General features: G+C 44.4%; 1 protein-coding gene across 1 annotated transcript in view; it reads right to left on the reverse strand.

Moving 5' to 3' along the window:
• The window catches only part of LGR6 (leucine rich repeat containing G protein-coupled receptor 6), a 147,598-nt gene that overhangs the window by 117,404 nt on the left and 11,504 nt on the right, over positions 1-18,690 (reverse strand). The gene's annotated exons all lie outside the window — the stretch shown is intronic.

Below are 18,690 nucleotides of genomic sequence, written 5' to 3' on the forward strand. Positions count from 1 at the left end.
AGGCTGGAGGGGACCTTTTGGAAAGGGGTGGCGCATTTTCATTTACAGGAACTGACAAACAGATGACAGATGATTGTAATAGTTTAAGGGCCAATCCTGGCATTCTGGGTTTTTTCATTGGTGGGTTCCTACCAAGTTATTCCTGTTATCTAATGCTTGTGGTTTATAAGGACTTAGAATTAGTTTAAAGATTTAGACCCAAATCAAATAATTTCCTGGGCAGTTTTCAACAGATTCAATCAACAGTGAAAAACAGAGGGCAAGCAATTAACAAAAAAAATTCAGAAAACAGCAACCTGACTCATTGCCCAAAGTGATGCTGCAAAGGGATGACTTCCTTTAGGATCACTCCTTCTGTGCTGCTTAGAATTCTGAGAAAGAAAGGCATCCATTTGTGGCAACCTGCTTGTACAATAGACATTTGCATGAGCAAATGGTATTTACTCTTCCCCTTGTGCTCCGAAAATATGCTCCAGGGAGTTGGGGAACCCTCTGGACCAGGCTGAGGTTGTTGGGTTGCAGAGTGAGATTAGGAAGGGGAGTTCAATTGCATTGGCTGGCAAAGGCACCGGATCTTCTTCAAGGGGTGAGAAACCTATGGCGCCCCAGATGTTGTTGAACTACAGTTCCCATCACCCCAGACAACATGAACAATGGTCAGGGATGGTGGAAGCTGCTGCTGAATTTCTGGAGGGCGACAGGTGCCCCACCTGTAATATAGGCAATGAACAGATCCATACGACAAGCTTTTATCAAATTTTATATTGTCGTAACTATCATAGCTCACCCAAAGAATTCTGGAAATGATATTTTGGTGGGTGGAGGGTGCTGTGAATTTTCTGTTAAGGTTCCTACCATGCCTCACAGACCTTCAATTCCCAGGATCACTTAGGAAGAGGAAATAATTACGAAACCAATTTAGTTTTCGGGTGTGGATGTGCCTGAGAATCATGGAGCTGCTTGGCAGCACTTTCTCAGAACTACACCAATTTAACCCATTCCTGTGTCGCATTTTGAGATGTAGGAGTAAGCTGAGTTTCAGGAATGGTAAAAGTGATTTACAAATAGGAAAAAAAAGGCTTGTCTCAAATGTGAGAGGACCACATTTGAGACTAGGGATCCCGATTTTCCAAGGACAGTCCCGGAATTATGAAAGCTGTCTCATGATCTCAGAATGTCCCTATTTCCCCTGCCAGTGCCACCGCCGAGTTCGGAGAGGAAGATGAGCCGGCGCTTGTCCCAAATGATGGCAATGACGGCATCGGCGGCTATGAGGAAGCATCCCATTGCTTCTTCATGGCTGCCACTGCCGGCCTTGTCCCTTGGGCACCTCGTAGCAGCTGCTAGAGAATGAGCGAGGAGGAGGAAAGGCGGTCTCTGCCAAGGCCCAGCCCCACGTGAGGTGGCAGCTCTGAGGGGCAGGAAGACAGCAAGGTCACCCTGGTTGGGAAGAAAGTGGGGGTGGAGCAGAGTGCTAGCAGTCTTGGGTTCTGTTTTGTTTTGAATGCTTTGTGTGTCCACCTCTAATCTAGCATTATGTGCTATGGAAGAGGGGGAGAAAATCTCTGCCCAGTCTTTTCTGCAACAGGCAGATGGTGAGCCTAGTGGGCCCAAGGAGGAGACATTGTTTTTCTTGCCGATATTCTGAGGATTAGCAAAATGGACAAGAGAGGAGTCTTCTTGTAGGGAGTCTTCTTGTCCAGAGAAGGAGTTCTGTCCCCAAATACAATGGGCTCCACATTCCTGGTGGCTGTGAGAAAGCTCCCGGAAAGCTGGGCGTGCAACAGCTTCAGTAATTATGAATTATTCCATTGTGGCCATTAATGGGAAAGTTGTGTTAATTACATTTAGGACAGGGGTTTTTATTCTGGCCAGAGGCAAACCTGATCATGAGATGTTGAGGCTCCAGAAAGCTTTTCCAAATTGGGAAGCTGCAGGCAGAGTTTATACAAATATCTTCAGCTTGTCCTGTTCTCAATTATAAGAACACAACAACAAGAACAACAACCCTTCTAGGTTAGACCAATGGCCCATCTAGACAAATATCCTATCTCTAATTACAGTGCACTGGGCCTTATCCCAAAACAAAACAAAACAAAACAAAACAAAACAAAACAAAACAAAACAAAACAAACCTCACTCAGCATTCACTTGGGACTTGTGCTTGCAGCTATGCCTCACACAGCAGGGCTCTCGTGACATGCTAAGATTCAGGATGTCTCTAAGTGTCTTGGATTTCCCAGCCTGACGTCCACAGCTAAACAGATATTAATCAGCTCCGTTGATTATGGCTGCATGAATGCTTTTCCTGCCCGCTGGTTAATGTTGATGTTAGCTCTAAGAAGAGCACATCATTTGGCCTGCCCCTGCCCTGCTGTACTGCAGTTTATCTGCAGATGCCTTGCTTGCTTTCATTCCTCATGAATGCAACCCACACCTCCTCTATCTCTAGAATGTGAAAATGTAGCCAAGCCTGCTGCCTCTTTGGGGAGGAGTCCCTCTATGCCTGGTGCTAGCTTACCCTTCTGAAATATACAGCCAACCTGCCCATCTTCTTTTGCCATCTCCTAGATGTTGATCACATGTATACCAGACATACCTAGCTAAGGCCTCTCAACCAGGCGGCGTCTAAGTGCCAGTCTCTGTAGCTTTCTTAGAATTGTTGACCAGACCAAGAACATTACTATGGACAGGGTTCCATTTGCCGGCCGAAGCCAACCTGCCTATTAAAGTCCCTGCCAGTAACACTTCGTTCTGTCAGGGTACCAGTTGCAGTCTGAAAAGCCAGTAAATTCCAGGCCCAACAAGGATGCACCCTAACCAGTCAGATTCCATACTGGCTTTCCTACAAACCCACCAGAACATAAGAAGAGCGCTGCTAGATCAGTCCAAAGATCCATCTAGCCCAGCATCTTGTTCCCATGGTGGCCAGCCATGGGGAAGCCCTTAAGTAGAACACAGAGGGAAACTGCACTCTCTGCACTTGCAGTTCCCAGCAATTCCCAGTAAAGTGGTACCTCGGGTTACAGACACTTCAGCTTACATACGCTTCAGGTTACAGACTCCGCTAACCCAGAAATAGTACCTCAGGTTAAGAACTTTGCTTCAGGATGAGAACAGAAATCGTGCAGTGGTGGCACAGCAGCAGCGGGAGGCCCCATTAGCTAAAGTGGTGCTTCAGGTTACAAACAGTTTCAGGTTAAGAACGGACCTCCGGAATGAATTAAGTATGTAACCAGAGGTACCACTGTATTCAGAAGCATACTGCTTCTGATAGCGGAGGGAGAACATAGCTATCATAGCTAGCTCCTCCTCCTCCTCCTCTTCTTCTTCAGTATATTTATTAATATATTTCTTCCCAGTTGAGATTCAAGGCAGCTGACAACATTTACAAACATTGCAAAACACAACGTAATCAAAACAAACTAGTTCAAAACAATAATTAAAGCACATCAAAGCACATTCAAAACCAGCAATTAAAAACAGTTTGCCCTGACAGCTGCTCACTGACCAGCATTGCCTGCACCTTAATTTTCAAAGGCTTGTCTGAATGAGAAGGTCTTTGCCTGCTAGCGGAAGGCTAACAAAGAGGAAGCCAGTCTAACCTCTCTTAAGAGGGAATCCCACAACATGGCAGAAGCCACAATAGTTGCCTTTGAAAGCCTCATCCTCCATCCTCGTTACAGATAGGTAGCCGTGTTGGTCTGCCATAGTCAAAATAAAAAAAATCCTTCCAGTAGCACCTTAAAGACCAACTAAGTTAGTTCTTGGTATGAGCTTTCGTGTGCATGCACACTTCTTCTGTATATCTGAAGAAGTGTGCATGCACACGAAAGCTCATACCAAGAACTAACTTAGTTGGTCTTTAAGGTGCTACTGGAAGGAATTTTTCTGTTCCTCCATCCTCGGTTAGCCAAATCCTGCCCTGCCCCTGCCCAAGCTGGTTGCAACACCAGGAGTTACCCAGGGGCCTAGGATTTCTTAAATCAAAAGTTGGCAACCCTATTACCCATAATTTAGCTAATATTTGGGCTTTACCAGTTTTCCTGTTCAGGAGATCATCTGATAGGGGTGCCATTAAGAAACAGAGAGAGAGAGAGCACAGAATACCGGGCCATTAAGAGCAATTGACAATGCAAAGGCTGTCTTCATCATTCCCTGGCTCTTGAGTAGTGGACAGAGGAGAGAATTAGGAGGGAGGAAGTCACCAGGGTTACAGGAGGTGTGATGTTGTTACAGAAAAAGGGGCCCTTTTGCAGGTGGTTTTTTGAAAAGAGTGAGGACAGCAATATAAATGTTTTAATAAGTACAATGGAACATTGCTGGATCTAACAGCCAAACTATGCAGTGAATATCAGCCATGTCCCACCTTTCAATCTGGGATAGGGGATGTAGCACTGGGAGAGGGGGAATTAACCCTCCCCACCCACAAGCCACTTTCCCATTGAAAATCACCCTCCTGTAGCTGCTATTTGTCCAGTGGGCATCTATATATTTTGGTCTTTACGGTAAACTGGCAACTTTGGACAAGAAAATAGTGCCTGGGGAAAGGATTATATTCTCCGTTTCTCAGTACCATGGTCCTAATTCAAAGTAGCACACACACCCTGCTGCTATATTAACAACACTTTTTTTTTTTAAGCAACTCATATTCATGGGTCTCCTGCATTATGTCTAGTTTGGAACTTATTCACACATGACTGCTTGCATTTCTCCAAGCTCATCGTCCACATCTCTGGTCATGTCAGCTGAAATGATCCAAAGTGCACAAGTCTCAGACTCTTGTCCCATGAATTTTGCTATCAAACGGGTACCCTGAAGCTGAGCTCCATAGAAAAGATTTGTGCCTTCAATGTAGGTGGCAAATTCGTCACGGTGGGCAGGACATGACTCATTCTCTGGGAAAAGGCAGCTTATTTTTTTTACCAGTCTGTTTACCATCTCTCTTGGATAGTGTTTGGCATGTGCTATGAATCTCATTTCCTACACAGATGCAAAAGTTGGTACACAACCCTTCTGCTCAATTCAATCTGGCACTTTCCTCTTGGAGCTATAAATATTGACCCCTGCTGAAATTATTACTCTGGGCAAGGTGAAATTTGACAAGGATCAGAAGCTGAAATTGCACATGTTGAAAGTCTTTCCTACCCACCCAGCCTTCCCCAGCCACTAGCCAACAATAAGTGATCCAATGTAGTATAATTGATCAGGTGCCTGAAAAGGGCTGCGGAGACCTGGGGGCTGCGGAGACCTGGGTTCAAATCCTCACTCAGCCTTTATAAACTTACTGGGTGATCTTGAATCAGTCTCTCTCTCTCTCTCTCTCTCTCTCTCTCTCTCTCTCTCTGCCTAACCTACCTCATCAGTAGAGAAGTACGGTAGGATAACTCCACCCTGAGGTCCTCAGAGTGTGACAAAAATAATAATAATCATTCTGTCTTCACTTTTGTACATAAACTGCTGGAAGTGTTACACGAGGCCTATAATTAAAGTGAAGAGCTGGTCACCCCCAGCAACGTTTTCCTCAGATATAAAAGGGTCTAGGTCTGCTTTGCAGCAACTTTCTTTGACTGTAATTGCTATTCCCCTGTTTTTTTCTGGGAGCTAAACACAAAGGGGCCAAGTCCTGTCTCCTTCGTGTCTATGCATCTATTACAATAACAAATAAGAGCTGCCTTGTGGTTCTGTTTGTCTAAGAAGGTGGGGAAATGGATGGATCAAAAGGAGTTGGGTCACACAGGGTGGTGCTTGTTACAGTCCGTTGGATTACTATAGGATGTGTGAGAGAGGACTAGGCAGCTGCTTCCAAGAGTCAGCACAACAAGTAATACAGAATATTATGTTCACAATATAATATATCAGGCAAGTTAAATCTGGGATTTAGAGATGTGAAAAGGGTCATTTGTTTGAACTCAGTTAATCTGTATAAAAGGCTCAAGGTTGCTGGTCCCAGGACCCCACAGTGTCCCCTTCCTTTATAAAGGTTGTCTCTATCCCAGGATGTGGCAGCACTCTATAATGTATGTCTCCATTTTCAGAGCACGGTGCAGCTCCATAGCACTGTACTGAAGAGACATTCAGGTAAAGGTAAAGGATCCCTGACAGTTAAGTCCAGTCGTGAACGACTCTGGGGTTGCGGTGCTCATCTCGCTTTACTGGCCAAGGGAGCTGGCGATTGTCTGCAGACAGTTTTTCCAAGTCATGTGGCCAGCATGACTAAGCCACTTCTGGCTAAACCAGAGCAGCGCACAGAAACACCGTTTACCTTCCCGCCGGAGCGGTACCTATTTATCTACTTGCACTTTGACGTGCTTTCGAACTGCTAGGTTGGCAGGAGCAGGGACCAAGCAATGGGAGCTCACCCTGTCGCGGGGATTTGAACTGCTGACCTTCTGATTGGCAAGCCCTAGGCTCAGTGGTTTAGACCACAGAACCAACCGCGTCCCTAAAGAGACATTACAACTCCCTTATTTCTTGCAAATTTACTTTTGGCAACTCTACCTGTCTTACCTGAATCCAATTTCAAAAAGGAGGTTAAGCAAGTTTTCTTAACTCAGTCTTGCTCTCCTTGTAACCATATGCATTTAACACAGCAGAGACAGTCCTCTCCCACCCAAAGGAAAGAAGAATCAGAAAATGCTCACAATGCTAAAAGGCCTGTCAGTTTGGATGAAGGTTTGGCAGTGGTGGAGGCGGACAGAAACATGAAAGGAGCGTGCATGTCTAGGTGATAGGCTAGTACTCGTTAGGGGATTTTTAATGCAACAATATTTTTGTTAGGTCACTTTGCATATTGGTTTTTTTTAAAAAACAAACAAACCAAAACCGAGATGATCAACAAAGCAATCAGAATCAAGGCTGTGTTCATACACATGCATAATCCAAGTTAAGATTTTGCAGATAGTAATAAGAAATTCATGTTCTACTTTTCAAAAGCCAGTGAGATTCTTGGAAGATGGAGAACAGAATGTTCACCTTAGCTTCATGTGACCAGTTAGACTCACAGCAACCATAAACTGTGGGATCTAACAGAAAATCCTGGACTTTAGAGAAATAGTACAAAACCACAGCAAAAAGGGAAAGGAAAATCATCTATCCAGAAGTGGAGAGAATGGGTTTTTGATTTGCTATATTCAAAGCTTACCCTGGCTTCATCATACCTTACACTTTGAGCGTGTATACCCAAGATTTTGCAAATGTGCATCTTAAAATGAAAACTGTGGATGTGACAAACAGGTGTTTGAAAACCTATATTTTGCTTTGGCTCTTTGTAGGGTGGCAAACCCAGTTTTGCTGCTGCCTAGTGTGTGTCCTGGCCAAGATGGTTGTGGAAGGGAGATATGGTTAGATGTGGTAGTGGTCTAAACATAATGAGGTTTGGCCAGTACTGCATTAACCATCTTTCCCTTCCACAACACATTGCATAATCTTCCCCTCTATATTTATGTAAGCAAAGCAACAACACCACAGAGGGTGACAACAACCTTCAGGAATGTAGTCAATTGTTGTAACCATTCAGCTGCTGCTCTTTGGGGTCATTCCTCATATCTTGTTTTCTTAGGCTGGTTCACACAATATAGCTTTTTTTGCATGCTAACATTTGGCTGCCCTACGGAAAACTAGTAGTTGTTTTTGAGTATAGGAAGCTGATACTCACGTAATATTCCTTTTTAAAAAATGGATATACAAGTTACCTTACAGATGGGTATATTAAAAGTTACTGAAGATGCTCAACAAGTGATGGAAGCAAACAGAATTAATGAATTTTCACTTGTTTTCCCACTTTTGCAATGGCCAAAACAGGTCATCTATCTCCCCTTGCAGCATCAGCTAAAGTAGATGTTATACAGCATCATCTCCCCCCAGGTACAAACTTGGCATATTAAGTATCTAAACCTTCTGTGACAATGTCATCCTGCAGTAATGTATGTCACTGGGGATTCAATGCCATGGATTCAAAACTGATAATACTGAATTCCAGTGGTTTGTTACTGGCACCTAACAACACATACTGAAAAATATAGACATGCATATCAATGTGTTTTATGGGTGGAAGTTGCTTTCATGTACGCAGGGAACAATATACCGTATTTTTCGCTCTATAACACGCACCCGACCATAACACGCACGTAGTTTTTAGAGGAGGAAAATCTGTAGGCATGCCACCCGTAGGCATTCCCTCCATAACACGCACAGACATTTCCCCTTACTTTTTAGGAGGAAAAAAGTGAGTGTTATGGTGCAAAAAATACGGTAGTTTAGACACAGCACATACATCCATTGATCAGTTCTAAGGGGGGGAAACTACCATTAACATACCCTTGCATATAGCACCTCAACCCTTTAAAAAATGAAAAGCAGCCTCAAGGTGGACACTTACACATTGTCCCCCCCCCAAAAAAAAGGCAAAAGAGAAGGGTGGCTTGTATAAATATGCATGTGTTGATTTATATGTGTAAATGCCATGTCATCGATGCTTGAGTTGAGATTCCTGCATTGCAGAGGGTTGGACTAGATCGCCCTTGAGGTCTCTTCCAACTCTACAATTCTATTATTTGAAGTCTGACAGCCTCCAACGAAGCATAGCAACCATGCTTAAGAATGATGGAGACAACGCTCTGTGCTCTGTTTGCCAATGTGACCAAAATCTAGGCAAGGCTTCCCTTCCTCAGTCTGCTGGCAAACCACCGATCTGGAACTTAGGATCTATTCTGACATCCAAAAAAGTTGCTGCGAAGGTTCGCACTCCTTTTGCCATGCCTCAGAGGCCGGTTATAAACATCCATCCAAAGTGCTATCAAAGTTTCACACACCAGCCTAGGGAAAATGAAAGCAAATCTTGAAATCCAAACCATACTTGGAAGGACGGTCCAATCTGGGTGCTGAGGGAAACCTGAGCTTGGTCCCTGCAAGGTTTTGCAATGCCTGTGGAGTCTGACTCAGTCAACACTGGTGCTGTCATAACTGGGTCACAGCCATGCCTGGTGCCTGGTTTAACTTAAGTCTTCCAGTACTAATAGGATCTGAATGCAGAACAAGACGAAGGGAAATTCATTTAGACTGAGTGGCAAGGTCTTTGTAGTGCCACATGCCCCGTTGATTATCAGGAGAGAAAGCCAAAGTTAATTACCATCTTCTCAGCTCTCAGGATGCCTGGCTTCTGAGTTAAGAGGAGGATATGATCAGTGACACAAATTGAGGTGTCAGTTGTAATATCCTGGACCCACCCAAAGTTGGAAAATGGGAAATGGCAATTGGGAATGAAGAGGTAGGGATGGGGGAATCTGACCATTCTGATTTCTTGCCAGTTTCTCATTTTCCTAATCTTAAGTTCTATTCTTCGTGTTTCCACATCAGCTTGCAAAACGTAAGAAAAAATTCCTCATGAAAATTCATCAGCATCTTAGTGAATATATCCAAATATAAAAACTTTTGCAAAGCAATTGCACTTAACCCTATTGCATTTATCTATGTTATTTTCACTAATACATGCATTCTTCTGCACACTTTATCCCAGTATATGCATTTTGGACACATTAGGTGCAAAATTCAGAGAAAAGCACATTTCAAAGGATGGCCATGTTTTGGTTCATGTACTGTTTCAACAAATGGAAATACAGTAGCTTTTCCTTTAAACGCAAACTGAATCAAATTTCTCCCCATCCCCTAGACCAGGTATGGCCATCATCCCTGACCACTGGTCCTGTTAGCTAGGGATGATGGGAGTTGTAGTCCGAAAACATCTGGAGGGCCAAGTTTGGCCATGCCTGCTCTAGACAGTATAGGGACCTGGCTTGAGAACCACTTACTAAATTTCTGTCGAGAGCCAAGTTAGTCTATAATTCTCCCCAGTTGCTTGTCCAATTCACCTAGTCTGCTCTACCACTTCTGAATGATCAATTCCTAGGTATAATAACAAAACGTTTTTCAACAGAGCTCAATCATTTACACAAAGGTAGATGAACATCTGGAATACCTTTAACGTTGATTCCCTTTTCGTGCCTCTAGTATTATTTGCAGCCTTTGACTGTCCACCTCAGTCACTATGGTTGGATTGTTTACCAGATCCTTATTTCTGTGTAATGTTCTATATTATTCAAATCCTAGGAACTGAGAGTCCTGTAGATCAGATTTTCAAGGGACAAATGGACTGCAAGACGAATGGGTAGGTTGCAAAACCTACCAATTCATCATCATCACCATCACCACTATTATTTCATGAACCATCTTTTACATGCACCTCAAGGTCAATTACTAGATAAAGTAAAGGGACCCCTGACCATTAGGTCCAGTCATGACCGACTCTGGGGTTGCGGCGCTCATCTCGCTTTACTGGCCAAGGGAGCTGGCGTACAGCTTCCAGGTCATGTGGCCAGCATGACTAAGCCGCTTCTGGTGAACCAGAGCAGCGCACGGAAACGCCGTTTACCTTCCCGCTGGAGTGGTAAATACAGCTTTTAAAATAAAAAATAAATACCGAATAACCACCACCACCAAATGAACACCTAAGGCAGAGACATTTTCATCCAGTTAGAAAATGTTTTTATCCCACTCCTCCATCCAATATGATGCTAGTCTGTTTCAAGGTGCAGAGTAAATAGCACCACCTGCTGACGAGGGGCAGATCAGGGAAATGGCATGGCATGAGAGGGTTAATACCCTCCTACTCTCGCACTCTGATCCCAGTCTGAATTAGGTTCCTCTGTGGCCACATTTACAATACTTTAAAAAAAACAACAACCCAAAACCAGTCCAACAACTGTGAGAGTGCTAATCACAGATCTCTCAACATCACATGTGGTTTGGCCCCTGAGTCAAGCATACCTGGCTGCTTCAACCTTTCTTGAAAGGATTTTCCTTTTATCACTCTCACAGCTATTCTCTGAATGTCAGCAAAACAATGTTGGGGTAAGCCCTATCTGGCCAGATCCAACATGAGAGGAAGTTAAGTGTTCCAAAGGAAGGAAGACAGAGGAGTTAATGAGCCTTCCTTTTCATTAAGAGAAAATTAGTAGTAAAAGTAAAAAGCTGTTATGTGACTCTCCTCATTTTTTAAAAAATGTCAAGACTGTTTACTTAAGGGAGCAGCAATTGCTTTTGAGTGGAAAACATGAAGTATATGCACACACACATTCCTTCTCTGTGTTCTTCGTACGAAGCTGGTCCATGAAAGCAGCTTTATAGCTTGCATTTATATGGTGGGGCTTCACTATCAGTAGTTGTATGAAGCTATGAGTCCTGAACTCTTATTGGCTTTGCAGCAGACAAGTTGGGTTATGATAGGAGTGAGACAAAATGCTGATTCCCATCCTAGGGCAGGCCTGAGTACATGCTCCAATTGGCCATAGAAAGAGGCAGAAGTTAGGAACGCAGTGTTGTATAGCAGTATATTCCACCCTGAGCCCCTTGAAGGAAAGGTGGGATATAAATGCAATAATAAATAAATATAAACTTTGGATTTTGCTTGTAACAAGGGCCACTTACAGTGGGAAGAGAGACCTCCAGGGGATTGGCCATTCCATGTCCTGTGGTAACAGGAGAACCTGTGAACATAGCGTCTGATGAGACGTGGACATAAAACAGCCAACTAACCTGTTTTAGTCATTTTTAACTTGGTGGAGAAGAAATCTTTGTGTCCAGCTGCCGCAAGATATATGCCTTGCCTCATCCCATGCCATCCTTTTCATGGTGCACCACCACTAGGAGGGCACCACTGCCTGGTGATGCCTTTTGAAGGTCCGTCCCTGGAAGCTTATGGGTATTTTGTAACATTTGCAGTAACATCTGCAGTATTTGCATTTATTTACAAATGCGCAGGTTGAGCATACATAGAGGCACATGCTTAAACACTCCCAACAGTCCACAGCTCCCACATCTGATCTCCAGGGACACAGGCAGCACCTCCAAAATACTTATAGATTCCAAAAGACAGCTCCCTGCTTCTCCTTCTGTGCCTGGGGCAGTTTTTCCCACTGAGGATACTTGAGAATAATTCCCACAGAACTCAACAGGAGCTTTATCCTAAGTAAACATATTTAGGATTTGGCTGCAACTCTTAATATCTATTTATTTCTTTTAAAGAAGCAAATTTGCTGTTGCTCCCCTTATAAAGGCTCTTTCCCCCCATACATATATTTTTTGGAAAAAAGGGACAGAACTTATCACTTGGGCACAAAGCTCTGCCTTCGCATGACACACGGAGATGGTAGAAATAAAGCCAGCTAAAAATATCACATGCAAGCTTTTGAATGTACCAGAACTCTTCTCCAGGCTGGATGTTAAGCGATAAACAAATACATAAATGGGGAAGGTGGAAGGGAAAAGGTATTACTGGGAATGACAGAAGCTCGTGTTTGTAACACTCTCCAGATATAATGGAGGAGGCATTTTGCAAGCTTAATCAGGTTAGATAAGTCTGCAAAGCTCCTTCTCCCTTTGAACTGTTACGAAGTACAGACACAGGGTTCCAACAAGGCCAGCAACATCTTTCTATCTCCCTGTCTCTCTCACTTTTCTTTCTCTGTTTAACATCCAGCCTGAGTAAGAGTTCTGGTAAACTCAAAAGCTTGCACTCCATGTTGTCGTTTTGGGTCAGCCTCCTACACACACACACTGCTTGACTTATGTATCTGCCTTGGTAGCTCAGTTGGTAAAGCATGAGATGCTTAATCTTAGCGTTGTGGGTTCGAGCCCCATGTTGGGCAAAAGATTCCTGCATTTCAGGGGGTTGGACTAGATGGTTCTTGTGGTCCCTTCCAGCTCTATGATTCCACGTACAGTGGTACCTCGGTCTACGAACAGCCCTGTTAAGGAATGATTTGGACAACGAACTCCGCAAAACAGGAAGTAGGTGTTAGCGAACTTTGCCCCAGAAAACAAATGGAAGCCGAACGGTGGAAGGGCACCAGTGGCGGGAGGCCTCAGTAGGGAAAGCACGCCTTGGTTTAAGAATGCATTGGTTTAAGATCAGACTACCAGAATGGATTAAGTTCGTAAACTGAGGTACCACTGTATATTTTTTTCTAATGAACAAGCTGCTTAGGCTTTTCAACTCTTTTTTCTTTGAAGGCACCCATCGTGTGTTTTCTACATGCTATACATAAAGGTAAAGGGACCCCTGACCATTAGGTCCAGTCGCAGATGACTCTGGGGTTGCGGCGCTCATCTCGCTTTACTGGCCGAGGGAGCCGACGTTTGTCCGCAGACAGTTTTTTGGGGTCATGTGGCCAGCATAACTAAGTCTCTTCTGGAAAATCAGAGCAGCACATGGAAACGCCATTTACCTTCCCGCAGGAGCAGTGCTTTCAAGCAGTGCTTTCGAACTGCTAGATTGGCAGGAGCAGGGACCGAGCAACAGGAGCTCACCCCATCGCGGGGTTCGAACCGCAGACCTTCTGATTGACAACCCCTAGGCTGTGTGGTTTAACCCACAGCGCCACCCGCGTCCCTCATGCTATACATACAACAACCCAAAATATGGAGAATCCATCAATAGAATGGGCAGATGGCCGAACATGACATTGTGAGACCTAGATGGCGGTACTCAGGGCATGCAGAGCGCGCTGAACCAAACCGCCTTCCCTCTCTGGAAATGATCATCCTTCTCTCTCTCCCTCACACAATCTCACAGACACACACACCTTTCCTTAGTCAACAGGAGGTATTTCCTTTCTATTTCACTCCCATGCAGATCCTTTTTTTTTCTGAAGCAGGCCGGGTCCCGACAAGATGCTGCCGCGCCTGGGCCTCGCCTTCCCTTTGAACATGGGGGAATGTTATTAATTGCCCGCCCTGGGGGAACATTCTCGGCTGGAAAGTATTCAGTCTCCCCGGGGTCCCTTTGTAGTGGGACCTGCGGCTGCTCCTGCCGGGAGCCAAGAGGTTCCAAGAACGGCTCCCACACGTACAGGTGTGCCTGACTCACTCCCTCCCACCCACCCATAGGGGCTCCTTTCATTTGAAAAATCCTCTCCCTTCAAGCAGGGTTTAGGCAGAAGTTCTGGGATGAAGACGGGCAGAAGAGCCAGGCAATTTTAACCAAGGGTGGGGGGTGGGGAAGAAGGCTCTACATTTTCCTCAGAACCCCTTTTTTTTTTTGTCGAGGCAATGGTCCCCTATTCCATGTCATTACAAGCCATGGAAATAATGTGGGGTGCTCTGATCCTGTAGCTAACTGTTATGTTTGAATGATTTTTTTAAAAAAAATCCTCTGAATGGCCTTGTAAGGTAAGTTATTTATTTACTTAAACTCAGATGGGTGGGGTATAAGTAATAAAATTGTTATTAGTATTAGTATTAGTATTAGTATTAGTATTAGTATTATTCGCTCAAAGAGGCCTTGGAAAAGCAATATAATAAAATCACAGAGAGACATAAAATATTATTATTAAAATGTATCTAATAATAATAATAATACATTGGAGGAGCCCATTTAGTCTGATGCATTACCCACAACAGGTTATACCATGAGGTTCTTGACAAAGAAATACCCATAGAGTGCTCCAACAATGAACATAAGAACTGCCTTGCTGGATCACATCAAGGTCCATTTAATTCTGTTTCAAACAGCAGCCAGGCAAATGTCTCTGGGCACCCACAAAAGGCAAGAAGAAGAAGAAGAAGAAGAAGAAGAAGAAGAAGAAGAAGAAGAAGAAGAAGAAAAGGAGGAGGAGGAGTTTGGATTTGATATCCCGCTTTATCACTACCCGAAGGAGTCTCAAAGCGGCTAACATTCTCCTTTCCCTTCCTCCCCCACAGCAAACACTCTGTGAGGTGAGTGAGGCTGAGAGACTTCAAAGAAGTGTGACTGGCCCAAGGTCACCCAGCAGCTGCATGTGGAGGAGCGGGGAAGCGAACCCATTCACCAGATTACGAGTCCACCACTCTTAACCACTACAAAGCACTGGCTCTCACTGAAAGGGACGGCCTTGCTACCCTGCAGTTTGTACTACGAGTACCTCTGTACAAGGAAGTTCCAGTCAGCTACATTGGCCAACAATCATACCTGAGGATGTAATTCAGTCTAATCATACCTGAGGATGTGATTTCAGTCTAATGCATGGACTAGAGCACTTCAGTTTTTGCACTTCTATGAATTTCGAAATGTGGTTACCTCAAACAGACCAAAAGTGTTTCAGAAATACATGCTTTAAGGTAAAAATGCATATTAGAATTTATAAATGGAACAAATACAATAGAAAACAATGCAAATTTTCATTTCCCCCCATTAATCACAGACAGATGTGGGAACAGCTCAGAAACGTCTTACGAATGAGCACAGGCCCAACACACATGGATCAGAAACAGCAATCCATACATTTCAGTTGGGGTGCCAACTCATGGCGGCTGAGCCCTTTTGCCCCCCCCCCTCCGTGCCAAAAATCAGGGGGCGGAGGAGGCAGAGCGCAGAGCTGAGTGTGGCACAACTTCAGTGGCCGACTCCTTCTCCTCCTGCCGCTACTGCAGAGGGTTCAAGCACCCCCTGCAGATGGCGGTAGCAGGAAGAGGAGGAGCTGCCGGCCACTGAAGCAGCACTGCCACTGCATTCGGTTCTACCCCTGGCTCCTCCCAATGTCCCAAAGTTGTGTATGTGATGTTGGTACACCACACACACAACATCGCCCTCCTCCCCCAATTGCCCTCGCAAGCTGGCACATCTGATTCCAATTAATAGGTGTTGACAGACCTATCCTTGATGAGTTTGCCTCATCCTTTCTAAAAGCATCTCAGCTTTTAAATTGTGTGGTAGTTAATTCCATAAATTGATCCTATATTACTGGTGCATCTTTTAGCACTGGTTTAAGGATTGCAACAAGGCAGTGCACATGAAGCCCTTGGAACAACTTGAAAGCTCTATACAAATGTTAAAGGCAATATCATTGCTATTTTGCATGGAAAAGAACTTCTTCGAACCTCTTCTGCTACTCATTTCCATTGCGTTCTAGCCAAATTCTAGAATTATTAGGGAAAGAGGGAGGAAGAAAACTTACTGTACCTTTCCCCCCCACACCATATAAAATTTTATGCCGTTCAATCATCCCCCTGTCCCGTTTTCTTTACAACAATGAAGAGCTAAGCACTCAAGCTTCTCCTTATTTTACTTGTATTTATTTCACAAAAATTGTATGCTGCTTAATTTTAAAGAAAATCTCTAAGTGGTTTCCTTGTAGGGAAGTGCTCACAACTCCTTGACCATTTTAATACTCTGCACCTTTTCCAATTCTATAATATCTGTTTTGAGACAACACAAGCAGAACTATGTGCAATATTCTAACAGCACGATCCTATGAATGTTCAATCCTATGAACGTTCAAGGGAAAGCAAGTCCAGTGCTGGGTTGGAAGAGCTTCTGGAACAATATCTATGTACCAGCTCTGTGCCCTGCCTGTTACTGGAAACTATGCCAGTCCTGACTATGTACTGTCCTGACTTTGTCTCTTGCCTGACCCTTTGTTGTGGACTCTGCTTGCTTAGCCTCTGACATTGGACTGGCCCTGGACACTGTTTTGGTTGCTACCCCATTGGTGTTGCCACTGGCAAGTCCCCTGTTTCCTCAGGAGCCCAGTGAGAACAGGATAGGTACTCACAGCCTGTTCAGAGCAAACCCCATAGATCTTATAGGCTGAAACCTGGCCAGTGCTTTCTCAAAAGTTTTAACTGTGACGTCTGTAAAGATGAAAGTTTCCTTTCCCTCCAAGCTCTCATCAACTGAGTTTCTCTCTAGGCTCAATAACGTGTTTTGACCATGGCAACATTTCCTTCTCCAGCCTTGACTAGGTAATATATCCAACACACACACAAACACACAGAAAAACAGTCAACAAACATATTTCTCAACTGAGCAACCCTAGCCGGTCCCATCCCTGTTTACTTCCACGGGCTCTTACTTTCTCCAGTGAATCAAAAACATACCGTTCAAGTTCTCCTCAGAACTTTCATAATCTATCATGTCCTTGTTTACCATCTCTCCTACACTGGTGCCATGATGACGCCGTGGCCTGTGCCAAATATGACAGCATCTTCTAGCAAGCCCTACGTTTCCTGCAAATATCCTGAAAATTCTGTTCCCTACCAAAAACAATGGCTCACTAGTAGGGGTGCTTACATCATGGTTTAGCATGCTCTCATTGTTTCCTATGCTTCTTTGTTGGCATTTGTCCTTTGCGTTCTCCTAAGCTACAAGACACCTGGCTTGACAGTAGTACATGTGACAAGGATCTAGGGGCCTTAGTACACCATAAGCTTATCGTGAGTCAACAGCGTGATGCAGCAGCGGAAAAAAGCTAATGCTACTCTAGGCTGCACCAACAAGAGCATAGTGTCCAGATCATGGGTAGGCAAACTAAGGCCCGGATCCGGCCCAATTGCCTCCTAAATCCGGCCCAGGGATGGTCTGGGAAGCATGTTTTTACATGAGTAGAAAGTGTCCTTTTATTTAAAATTCATCTCTGGGTTATTTGTGGGGCATAGGAATTTGTTCATTCCCCACCCCCAAAGATAGTCTGGCCCCCCACAAGGTCTGAGGGACAGTGGACCGGCCCCCTGATGAAAAAGTTTACTGACCCATGGTCCAGATCAAGAGAAGCAATAGTCCCACTCTATTCTGCCTTGGTCAGCCCCCACCTGGAGTACTGTGTCCACTTCTGGGCGCCACAATTTAAGGAGGATATTGACAAGCTGGAACATGTGCAGAGAAGTGTGACCAAGAGGATCAAGGGTCTGGAAACCGAGCCTTATGAGGAACGGTTGAAGAAGTTGGGTATGTTAAGGTTGCATAAGTGGAGACTGAGAGGAGTTGTGATAGCCATCTTCAAATAGCTTCACATGGAAGAGGGAGCATGTTTTCTCCTGCTCTAGAGGCTAGGGTCTGAACCAATGAATTCAAGTTACAAGAAAGGAGATTCTGACTAAACATCAGGAAGAAATTTCTGACTGTAAGAGCTGTTCAACAGTGGAACAGTCTGCCTCCGGTGGTGGTGGACTCCCTTCCTTCGGAGGTTTTAAGCAGAGATTGGATGGCCATCTGTCATGGATGCTTGAGTTGAGATTTCTGCACTGCATGAGGTTAGACTAGATAACTCTTGAGATCCCTTCCAACTCTACAATTCTATGATTCTGCAACATTTGAATCAGAGACCTTGTAGCACATAGTACTACCCATGTTTGCTACAGAAGAGACCATGTACAAATTATGAAAGTTGAGCACATTTGCATACCTTTTCTTACTTCTGATAATTTATTTCATTTCTACACACCATTTGACTGCTAAATACACTGGGCCATATCTAACGCTGTATTTCTGCCAATGCAACAAACATCTGGGCGCGCAGTGGAACTTCCTCTTCTGTCTCCTCCAGCTGACAAAGTCAGCTCAGGAAGGTTGGGACCCCCCTGGGCAGATTTCAGTGAAGGGAGAGGAAATGGAAGCCCCATACTGCCAGTGGAACTATGCCTGTGGACCATACAGCACATTCAACACTTAAGAGGGCCTCCCTTAGGGTTTAAACGAGATTGGACAGTGGCAAGCCCGTGTTTTAGCTCATTGCTCACCATCAAACATATACAGGCCTCCTTCAGATGTTCAGCCTATTGAACATTCTTCCTGCTTGCATAAAGCTTATGCATAGGTTATACTATGCAGAGTCTTTATGGAGCATTGGTTTTGCCGGGTAGCTATACGACAATGAGCAC

Source organism: Podarcis liolepis (assembly GCF_965112155.1).
Source record: "Podarcis liolepis genome assembly, chromosome: 6".
Classification (NCBI taxonomy): Eukaryota; Metazoa; Chordata; class Lepidosauria; order Squamata; family Lacertidae; genus Podarcis; species Podarcis liolepis.